Source organism: Sesamum indicum, unplaced genomic scaffold (genome assembly GCF_026168435.1).
Source record: "Sesamum indicum cultivar Baizhima isolate 11 unplaced genomic scaffold, ASM2616843v1 HiC_scaffold_120, whole genome shotgun sequence".
Taxonomy (NCBI): domain Eukaryota; kingdom Viridiplantae; phylum Streptophyta; class Magnoliopsida; order Lamiales; family Pedaliaceae; genus Sesamum; species Sesamum indicum.
Window position 1 is genome coordinate 23,509 of NW_028292363.1, and position 11,492 is coordinate 35,000.

General features: G+C 45.0%; 1 non-coding gene across 1 annotated transcript; it reads left to right on the forward strand.

Annotated features, from left to right (window-relative positions):
* Window positions 1-210: 210 nt before the first annotated feature.
* TRNAG-GCC (transfer RNA glycine (anticodon GCC)) lies at window positions 211-282 on the forward strand. The gene has a single exon. It is a non-coding gene; the product is annotated as a tRNA-Gly (tRNA).
* Window positions 283-11,492: the final 11,210 nt, after the last annotated feature.

The following is an 11,492-nucleotide window of genomic DNA, read 5'->3' on the forward strand; positions in this document are numbered from 1 at the left end:
AGACTCCTTACAACTCGCACCAATAGCGGCACTGAGCGGCCGGAGATTGATGGAAAAGGCAGCCCCTCTCCCCCCCTAGCCGCCTACCTACTCGTGTTCGTAGCTCGATCGGAGGTCAAGACTGTGGTCCGGCGGAAAAACAGAAGTCATCCGTATGTTGTGATACGTGAATTGCTCAGTAGTGCTTCGCTCCTTGACCTTGCCCCGCTGGCGGAAATAGCTTAATGGTAGAGCATAGCCTTGCCAAGGCTGAGGTTGAGGGTTCAAGTCCCTCCTTCCGCTCCTGGCTTCGTCGTTTAGTGGTAACGAGTGGAGTACATAAGCCCCTTTAGAGATAGGGGGGAGCAGCAAGGCAGCCCCTTGTATAGGGTGGAAAATCTATCTTACTAATAAGAAGAAAGGTTTGGAACCCTACTCCTAACAAGTTGCTGGCTTTTCATCAGCCGTTGCGCGCTAGCGCGCTTCGCTTTTTAGGTATCCTTTATGGATATCCCATAAATCAAGTAGGGGCTAACACTAGCTAGCTAGCGCGCTAGCGTTTTCCCTTACTAGTCAAGGGGCTTCTAGTTGTAGCGCGCAGTGTACTAGTGAATAGGAAAAGCGAATTGAGATTACTAATGACGGATGGAGGTTGAGGATAGACTGATCTACTCCCACTCTTCACCTCTTGGCTCACCTGGGATACGTACACCCTCGCCCTTGTCTCCTTCGCCTCCGACTGAAAATGATGGGAATCCTATCGATAAAGAAGAGGCATAAGCATCGCCTCTCGATCCAATCCGTCTTCCCTGGCCTCCCCAACACACTCTTGATACGAAAGAAACCTCCCGCCATAGAGAAGAGATCTAAAGTCTGGGTCCCCTCGATCACCCTCCCTTGAACCTGAACTGGTCGAGAGAGATGAACCCGCACCACATTTTAGTTCCTTCGAATCGAAACCCCCAACTAGAGATGAAATTCCAGAACCTAAACAACTCAGTTGAGAGCTCCGTGACTGGAAAAAGGGAAGGTCCACCAATGATTGATAGGCCATTCCCCCCTATCCGTCTCTTGATCCCTCATTCCACTAATCCGTTGTTACTGATTCATTCAAGGCATAGACTCCCCATTTCTTTGTCTTATCTTATTAGCGCAGGTGTTCGTCAACGATGAAAGTCGCTGAACTTAAGACTCGAGTTGAGAAAGAGGGCTAGGCCCCGGGAGGGCTTTCAGGGACTGGGGAAGACGGGTGGATTATAGAGCTAGAGGCAAATCGAAGGTTTGTCCATCAGGATTACCTCGACTGGGCCAGCATTGATGAAAAAATGACAAAAAAAAGAAAAACTTCTCCCATCGCATCATTAACCGGTGTAGGATTAAAGATCAGGTCCAGGATTCGAGTCAAATCGACCTTCCCTCTCATCTCAGGGTGAGGCAAGGAATTGTTTCAAATGTTCCTTGTTCAATATCTCGGCTGCTTAAGAAGTTGGACTAGTTGCTCCCCCGACCCGGAGTGGATTCTAGGGGAAGAGCAGAGCCTCACCTTGCAGTAGGAAAGTGTTCGTTCTTGGGACGGGTTCAAACTTTCAGGGAGGAGGAATTGTTTACTCCGATCTTCCTGGGGATTCATCACTGGCTAGGGCTTTCGAATCAAAGCATGGGCATCTGCTATTAAGAGGGAGTAGTAGATCGTCGATTGAAGAGCCAGGTCAGTAAACTTCTATTGATTATTGATTCGACTCTAGGGACTCCTAGCAGCAAACTTGTATAAAGGGGCCCCCATAGATATGCAGGAGATGCCAGCCGGATCGACCAACAAATGATAGGCCAGAGAGATGGGTTCATTCGACTAATTAGTGATCCCTGGGCCTACCTAACACAGATGTCCCTGAAATAGGGGATTGGTGGATCGGAAAGCTCAGGCAGGAGTAGGACATTCCGTACCCATACAAAGATTTCTGATCTGCTAGCTGGTGGTCCTCTCAAATCCCATTTTTTCATCGACAGGTAGGGTGAATTCTAAGGTTCCTTATTCCGGTTGTAAAGCGGAAGAAGAGGGAGAATGGGCACAGCCCCACCAGCAGCCCGCGTTTCCGACCCGAAAGGAATTGAAAATGAAAGAAGAATCTGTGTGCACTATCTATGGAGTGGAGTGACTATCCTTAATCTCCTCTTCCCTATCTCTCCCTTTTTTGCCTTCGGCTCGGCTGGCAACGCTTGGCCCAAGATTGGATTTGTTTGAAAACAACCAAGGTGGCGTTCATTCAATCAAATCTTTTATGCCTAATTACTCTTTTTGGAAAGGGCAGGGAACTGATAATCCTTTCCACTGGTTCTTGAAAGCTATCAATCCCCGCTTCCCCCATATTTATTCTCCCTCTCGCATCGGTTCTGCATCAGATGATGAGCCCATGCGAAAACTTTCTCTTTTATTGGCGCCCGGCTATTAGATTGAGTCGAAAGCCTACCAACGCATAAAGGTGGAGATTCGAGCGAGAGCTCAAACGGGGGAGGCGAGAAGATCTTGATCGAAAGCTCCACTGTTCTGAATAGTGAGAAAGACTTTTCAAAATGCGATCAAATCGATCGAGAATCTCATCATCTCTTAGGTGGGCCAACCGACCGAGTTGGGCTGGGCGTCCATGTCACAGAACCTTTCTCTAGCCAAGAATCCCATTATTGATCGAATCGGGGCGGATCCGCAAATGAAAAATCTATCGTATTAACACTCAGAAAAAAACCTAGAAAAGAGGAAGAGTCACTAAGACAAGAGCTAGGTAAGCAAGAAGGAGAGGCTAGAAAAGGCGAGGCAAGGGGCTCTCCATCTCTAGGAAGATTGTGTCCAGGATCTGGTAATCTAAGCCTTGCTTCTTCTGGTCGGCTCGTATTAGCCTGTGCTTTATTACAGGTAGTCATTCCCCCGTTCCTTTAGTCTTTTCAAGGGTACTTGAATCTTAATTAAACTATTCTATATTATGTCTTTCTTTCTGAAGGGCTTGCGGTTCATTACACCAAAGGCTTTCAGTGAACTATTGAAGCTATCGAGAGAGTACCAAATGCTGACGGTGACGAAGCGACTTTCGGTGGACGCGGAGCCAACGAGTTCAGTCGAACAGCATAACGAGTATAAGGTTACAGAAGCCTTCGCCAACTTTGATAGGCATAGCATTGCAAGCAAATAGAGCAGAGAGCTTACCCTTTCTTTCTATTAGAGTCGCGAGCTTTTTGTAGTCGGTCCGGGAGAACCTTGCTGCTTACTTGCTATATCCCCGCGTCCTTGCACGGCTCGGCTCGTTCTTCGAGCCCTGCTTCTCCCTTCCCCCTATCCCCGTTCCTACCGTCCAAAACAGGCCTATGGAGTATAGCCAAGTGGTAAGGCATCGGTTTTTGGTACCGGCATGCAAAGGTTCGAATCCTTTTACTCCAGATTATGAACACCCGATCGGATCTGTCAAGAACGAGCTGACGACTACAGGGGAAGCGGCTGACTGCAGTCCCTGAGCCCAGCTTGTAGCAAGCCAAAAGTCTGACTTGAACCTACTTTGCTAAGAGAAGGGAAAGACAGACGGCAGAAAGAAATCCTTCCAACCGGCGGAATGGAACACAAGACTGACTTTGGCGATCGGTGAAGAGTATTACCCTCTCCTGTAAGCTTAAACCGCCTCTTCTGAACCGGGGTACTTACTGACTGAATCGGATTCTACTGAGCACTTTCATCGGGTCGGAACTACGAAGATCTAATCGGGAAGTGTTGAAATATCCCCAGCCCCTGCTTTTAAAAAAGCTGCTATATAAGCATACCCCGCTGGGAATTGCGTGTGAGAGACTGTTGGCTTAAAAGATAGATCTTGAGATATCTGCTTGCCAATTTTCAAGACTACTGCTTTGCTTGACTATTTGACTTCTTAGCTTGCAACTACTGTAAAGGAAATCGGGAAATTAGCAATAAACCAAGGGGAAGGGAGTCTATTGGAGCAATCCTACAAAGCCATATATATTCTGCTCCTACATACAGGTAAAAAAATCTCTCTATGTCCAAGGACATCAATAAATTCACCAGGTGGCCAAGGAAACAATATGAACTATTACAACACTGGGAAAGAAAAAGATCTCTTATCTAGAGCCTATAGCCTTTTACCGCCGCTTGAACTGGCTTCCTGGACCACCATCGAATGGCACTTGCTTCCTGCTTTATCACTGGATTGCTTGCGTACTCTCTGGGAGAAGGCCTGGTAGGGATGGGAGTCTTTAACTACCCTTACGCTCCTCGGCACCCTTTGGATAGACGTGCATCTTAGCCCTGGAAAGAGTTATTACTATGGAAGGAAGGAAGGGATTATATAGGAATGAGAGCCATAAGGACTAGTATAGAACTCCATGGGTTTAGCACTCGAACTAGATGAAGGGGAACGGAACTAGCACTTATAGGGGGAATGGAATAGGAATGCGGGATTACAAAAGGGGATAGGCTGGGGCCTTTTCAAATCACACTCGGGGAACACACTTTCCAGGGGACTTAGACTATTGAGAAGGGCACTTTTACTAGGGATCTTTCTTTCCCATCAGGGAAATGAGAATCATAAGCCAGTTAGGAAGGAAATACACTGACTAGAACTATTTATTACCGGAGTGAGACCCCTTATTTACATTACAAGTCCGAATGCCATCCTTTATTTACAAGCCCCAATTACATCAAGACTATAAAGGGTTCCTCCATGGCTTGCTACGCCGGATAGGTCCTACAATGGTACCCTCCTATATATCAGGGACTTCCCCTCAGACTTGCACTCTGAACTAGTTCTACCCGTAATAAGAATGCTAACAGGTCTAGAGGACTATCTATTAGAATCCCCTTTTATTCTTAATACCTCTGACTAAGAAAAATGAATCTCTTTCGTAGATGATGTGCTAACATTCCTAGGGCCCTCCCCTTAATAGGGAGCTAACTATCTAAAGGCCAGGGCTATTCCCCTTACTTTCCTATTTTATATTTGCTTTCCTGCTAGCATATTTTATTCCAAGGGCAAAGGCGAGCCATCCATTTGGAGTGCCTTTACCTGGAGTTGGATAGTGTGTAATAGTTTTCATCGATGGGAGCGTTCCAGTCTTTCTCCTTACCAGTCTGTCCTCCCAGCCCTTCTGTCTTGCTTTTTTAATAAGGGGAGTTTCCATCCAGTTACAGTACAATTCTATTATGTTTCCTATTACCTGGCATATTTTCAGGAAGGACTATTCCCTGTAATGAATATATAGCGTCCAGCACAATTACCTTATTTACTGGTCAGGTCTTCCTACTGCTGTGGAAGACTTATTCTTTACTTAGATGTGAAGGAGTCTTCTTTAGTTACATGGTAAGGTCTTTAGGGATAATAAGGCACATAGATCGAATTGCTTAGTGAAAAAGAAGTGCTCTTATTCTCTTGCTTGAACAGATTATCCGATCGATTGCTGATCCTAGGCTATCTCTTTGTATTATAGCTCGGGTAGATAAGTTTCAAGTAGTAGTAACGAGTCAGTATACATATTTTCTATTTCATTCCTTCGTCTCAATTACATCGAGCCTCAATAGCTAAGGTCGGTCTTTTCCTTATATACTAAGATATCTTTCCTTTTTCCGATCGCTTTCCTTCATCAGAAGTGGTTGACAAGGAGAGAACTCGATTCCATCGATATGGTGAATTCAGTGGAGCGAGACATTGCTCTAATCTTTCTTTTGCTTCTGCATTGCCATAGGGCTCAGTGACATGTCAAAAGATATGAACGACCATCGGATTGAAATAAGGGAATTGAGACCGAAAGATATCCATGTCAGTTAAAGATGTCTCTTTTTTGAGTGATAGGAACAGAGCTTCGGGCAAGCAGCTTAGCCAAAGCAGTAGCGTTGGAGTTCTTCCACGGCATGCTCAGAGAAAGACTTCCTCCATGGCATAGCTCAGTCATTCAATCATGGTAGGATCGGTCAGACAGGATTCTTTCTTCTCCTAAGCGCAGGTCTAGCTCTGATTAGTTCCTCTTTTAGGTATCTGACCATTTTTTCTTCCTTATCCGCAAGGAGCTTTTCTAACTTCTTTATCATGAGCATGAATCTCTCTCATTTCACCTCAAGGTGCTAGCACTCTTTCTTCCTCCTTACAAAGGCTTCGAAAGTGGAGATAAAAGACGATTCGTAGCATGTAGCATCTATCTAAGCTTTTGTACGATTTTCTTTATTGTCGGCGTAAGGACACAGCTAAACCCATCCTTTTTTCGATTCGACGACACTTTTTGCAATGAGTCGACTTCTTCTCTGGGGTAATCCCAGGAAAATGCCCCCCCACATGTTCTTACTCTGCCACCCACAGTAGAGCGGAGACAATCCTGTTTTTTATCCGCCTTTCCTTATTCCAGCCATGTCAATCGACAGGGATAAATCCACTTTGTAATCCATGCCGATCCGGGAGAAGGAAATGGAACTAGCGGATAGACGAGTCTTTCTTTTTAGGTACGTCGCTCCTCTCTTATCTCTCGTCCTCCTGATCGTCTCACATATTCTTCTTTTCCTCTTCCCATTTTTTTGCCTTTGATGCAATCTCCAAAGTGAAGCATATAGCTGGAAATGAGATCAAGAAAGCTTCTTCAAGCTCGCCTGGCCCAAGGACAAAAAGCAGTAATAGTCTAAGGCAGCGGTAAACAAGGGAAAGGCAGAAGGGTTGGTTCTTCGATGAACCTGAAGAAGAAATGCTTTTCAGTCCCCCTTTGTAAGTGAAGGAAAAGTAGTTCCGGTGAGCAGTTCAGTAAGGAATCGATTCGATGAAAGAAAAGCGTTTTAGGGTAGTCGCTAGTAAGGGGAAACGAACGTGAGTCTTATACAGGATGGCTCGATAAATAGGAAGGATTTATAACTGCCAAAAAGATGAGGAATTAGGAACGATGTCGGGGAATCGATCAAAGTCTGGTTGAAGGACCCACGGGGCGGTAACTAGCCTTTAAGGTAAGGGTCCGAAGGAGTTGAGCTTTTCCACCTAGCCAAAGCCAACCTTCTTTCTTTGATATTCTAGCTCGTGGGGAAAAAAGTCCTTTGATCCTATCGATTCTAGTTCTATACCCATTTCCCCTCCTTTAATGGCTTACTACCCATGAAAGGGACTTTTCTTCTGTTTAAGAGGATTCCTATACCCTTGAACTTTAAATTCACCTATACCGCCCACTAACCATCTGGTAAACCGAAGGATATTCTGCTTCCTTCCAAGCCCACTAGAAAGAGAGTAAAAATGCCTTCTTCTTACTATCTATTCAAAGTATATTCTCAATCGGCGAAGTCTCGCTGTATTGAAAGCGGTAGACTGGTGCTTTTATCCAGTGAAGCACGAGAGCCCCCCTTCTCAGGCATTCACTATAAGGCTAAACGAAAGCCAAAGAAGTCGGTCCTTCAGGCGGGATGTAATGAATCCACTGTATAATATAGTAAGCCCATCTCTGGATTCTGTCTTTCAATGAAAGATTTGAATATATCAATCTCATCGATCGAATCACTTTTTAGAGAAAGACGAGATAGACGTCTAAGTCATACAAGTAAAAAGATCTAGTCAAGGATTGCATCAACCAGATTAAGAGAATGTGGCTAGCTGGAGAAATGTGGAAAGAAATTAGTTAAACAGCTAGTCCTCTTCCCTTCCCCAAGGGAGCCATATGGAGACCGTGGCTGGTCAACCGCTAGGCTATTTGTCCTCATGGCCTCTCTTCGCACTTACCCACCATAATTGATATGGCGGTGTGCAGAACAGGTGAGAAGTTTACTAAATACGCGGTTCTTGGCGACGATGTTGTCATAGCCGACCAGGAAGTAGCAAGGGTGTATGAACAATCCTTGGCTTGGATCAATGTTGGGTTCCAATTTTCTTTTCAAAAATCCTAAATTTCGGTTCAGTTGAGTTTGCAAAGAAAGAACTTTAGGGTCTATGAATTGAGAGTGGACCTTACTTAGTCCTGTATCTATTAAAACTTTAAACAATTGGTACCATCCTTATGGGTTTTAGGCAATTAATGCTCGATATCCTATACGACGCTTTAGCACATTATGTCGTATTGGAGGTGCCAGATACAGGGTTCTTTCTAGGCTTGACCTTTGCCCTTCACTTAGGTTTGAAAGAGTGAGGGCAATGGACACTAAAATGCGCCTGCCAAAGCAAGCAATGGAGCTTTGGTTAGGTCGTGGTCTTCCCGTATCTACGAGGTCATATCATTTCAGTTCTTCGTAACGAAATGAAGCCTCGGGATCTACGTCTTACCCCAGACGAGTTCTTTGTCACTGAGAAAGTCCAAGATTGTCTCGAGTGGTCACTTCTTCGTTTATGGGTAAGGGATTGGCTTAAGTACTGCCATTGGTATTATAGTTTAGCTTTGTCACCTGATGTCCGGATCGAGGATTTCTTTGATGCTCCCATTGGAATATCAGACGGACTGACCCTCAGTTGGTTTAAATGTGGAAGATTTATGATATGGTAACGTTGAAGGGAGTCGACTTCAAGGTACCTATACTTGAACCCCTCTGGGCGCAAGCTTGGTGGAGTCTCAGGTAATTCTTTCTTGGTGCAGCCCTTTGGTCTTAACCAGCCGTCAAAGGTGTGGTCTATCCATCTGTCACTCTTTTTGAGGGCAGACCAATGGACCCATCTCTGATTAGGACCATAAACTAGTTGAAAGACTTTAGGCGTCCCGTTACCTCGCCTTGGAATAGAATCAAAGAGGATAGGGTGAGTGGAATATGTAGGCGTAGGCGGTGGTAAACTTCTCTTTCCGGTAGTAGAAGGGAAGAAAAAGTGCAAGTGACTTCTAGGATTTCTAGTTCCGTGCTCTAGGGCTTTGACTTCGAATTCGAGAATTCGATTACTTTACTTAAAGTTGATGGCAGATGGACCTCATTCTTTCAACCTATTTGTGCAAGCAACCTATTTATTCCCTTTCTCTTAGGAAAGACCTAGAAAGATCACTCCTAAAAGCAGCCTTTCTCTTATATACGATAGCACTGCTGCCACTTCTGAAGCTAGGGACTTCTTTCTGTCGATACCTTTACTGTAGAGAAAGAATAGGGGCGAAGCGGTTGAATTGGCTTCAATCGAGATTTCCTCACCTTCTTCTCTTAGGCACTCGAAGCATATTGGAAAGTTTCCAGTCGAGCGGGAAGGCTTAGCTCAAAGACTTTCAAGAGCTTGTTGGAGTAAATTGATCAAAGGAAAGGTCAGATTATGGGACAGAAGTGAAATGACCCCTGGTATGGGCTAGAGAAGGGTGAGCCCTTTTGTTCAAGGTTTGGATTACGCTATCTTATGATAGGAATCAGCGGCAGATGAAGATGTGAACAGAAGCCTTGAAGCAGCGCCCAGGGCGAAAGGGATGCGGATTCAGCCTTCTTGCTCGGGGATCTCTTTTGTGTAACCATAACCTTTTGTGAACACAGAAGATCTTTATCACTTGCGACCAGATTTCGACTGTACTTTCTTGTCCTTCCTTGCTCACTGCTCAAGGCCCTTACCTTTAGGTAATGAAATTCATTCCATTCGATTGATCTGACCTATTAAGCGATAATAGCAGATGAGGAATGCTTGTCATAAAGAAAGCAAGACTTTTCCTGAGGCTGCCCTATTCGGATCGTCCCTATGTCCCAAGGTCTGTAGTGAGTTCCGACCCCTCACTTCCTCAATAATTGAGAAGCTAGAAGTAGTTTATCAGTCTTGCGCGGGCCCCTCCTTTTTAAATTTAAAGACGCGGGCTTTGTTGTTCTTTTTCCTGACGCGAAGGCCTCTCTATTCCGGACTCGCTTCTTTTTCTAAGCCCTTGCTTCTTGTAAATCGCCTAAAGGAGGTAAGGAAGCTTTCATTTTTTATCTAGTTTTAGGGTCGACGAGGTTCGATCTCGCACCTTCCGTCATTCCCGACCGGCGGCGCTCTCGTAAGGCGCGATCCATAAGAAATAGAGAAGGGAGAACAGAACTCAAAAGCTGTGCTACACCTCGGGCCTGGTTAAGCCCAAGTCATTCGCATGGGAGAAAGCAAAAGTACCTGGAAAAAAGAAGTACTGGGATCACCAGAGTGATTGGGTGCTATGGGGGAAATCCTCGTTGAAAGAGTCACTCGGAAGTGAATGAAGCTACCGAAGCCGAAGAAGACTAAATGCGAGGTGACGCAGCTCTTTCCTTTGGCAAGGTAGGTGGATTTACAAGACCAGTTTCAATGACAAGAGTTGCGATAGCTTTAGCTGGCATTAGATCAATCACAGGTTTTGCCGGGTGAAGGGAAAACATCAGCGGCACGTGAAAGGAAGAATCTCAAGACGGGAGCTACTGATGAATAAGTTCTTCCTTCGCCACTTGAAGCGATTCAGGTAAGACCAACGTACGAGGATTCAAAACCTACTTTCTTCTTTGATCGGCAGAGTGTCAGAAGCCGCGACAGGATAGTTCGTTCTCGTCAGGTGAAACTCCTTCGCTATCGGTATTTCTTCATTCTTCAGTTTGAACTTCGGCTCTTTCTCTAAGTTCATTCCGTACGTACGTATCCTATTCTATTTCCCAAAAGTAGCTGCATTCCTACGAGTGAATTTCTTCCATCAGTTGAGGCTCGATGTAATTGAGTTATGGTTCACGAGCCTTTTTTGAATTCTCTTTCTTGTCCTTTCGTGAGTGTGTATTCCGGCAGTGGGACCATTCCATCCATCCTCTCCTTTCAGTCGAGTTACTTCATACCTCTTCTTTTTAGCCTTTTGCTTGAGATTCTTTACCGATTGGCTTTTGTTTTAACACTATTCCCGTAGCGCTTTCTTGAGTTCCTGAGTTGAATAAACCCTTGGGCATGGAGAATGAGTCCTCGGGCATTGAATGAGAACATGACCGCTTTCTAATTCGTTGACCCTTCTTCTTCATCGACCCTGTACGAGGGTATTATTATCAGTTTGTAAGAAATCCTGCTTCCTACTACCTTGCCTATTGTTAGCTGGAAGTCCGATTCAAGTTGATTGGCTAAGCCTTCGACCTCGCTTGAGGATAGGCTGGTGCCTTAGTCCTTGACTTCTTTTCTCCTTGCTCTTAGCGCCTACCTTGTCTATTCCCCGCTTGCTTCTCTTCTTCCGACTGGCTTTCAACTAGTCTAAGGTGCGTCCCTAGCTCTTTGAACACATGCTTCCTTCAGAAATGCTTGCTTATGGTATGATATTAAGCTGATCCTACATCTTACCTGTGTAGAATCGATAGGTAGAAGGCATTATTCTTTACATCCTTCCCCCGGTTCATCAAATCAATCAAGGGAATAGGTACAGTCCTGAGCTTCCTCCTTCGTTATGGCATTTTTAGATGATTCACTCCTGCGCCTATATTCTTAAGTAGAGGCAATTGTTACATCAATAGACTTGACCGCGACGCTCCTCTTCAATTGCTAATGAGTTGAAGCTTTCTAGTTATGATTGGTCTTTGGAAAGAGAATTGAATAGCGTAGAGTTCGCTCCTCTTCCATCTTGGAGCTAGCATTCTCAGATAGTTAGAA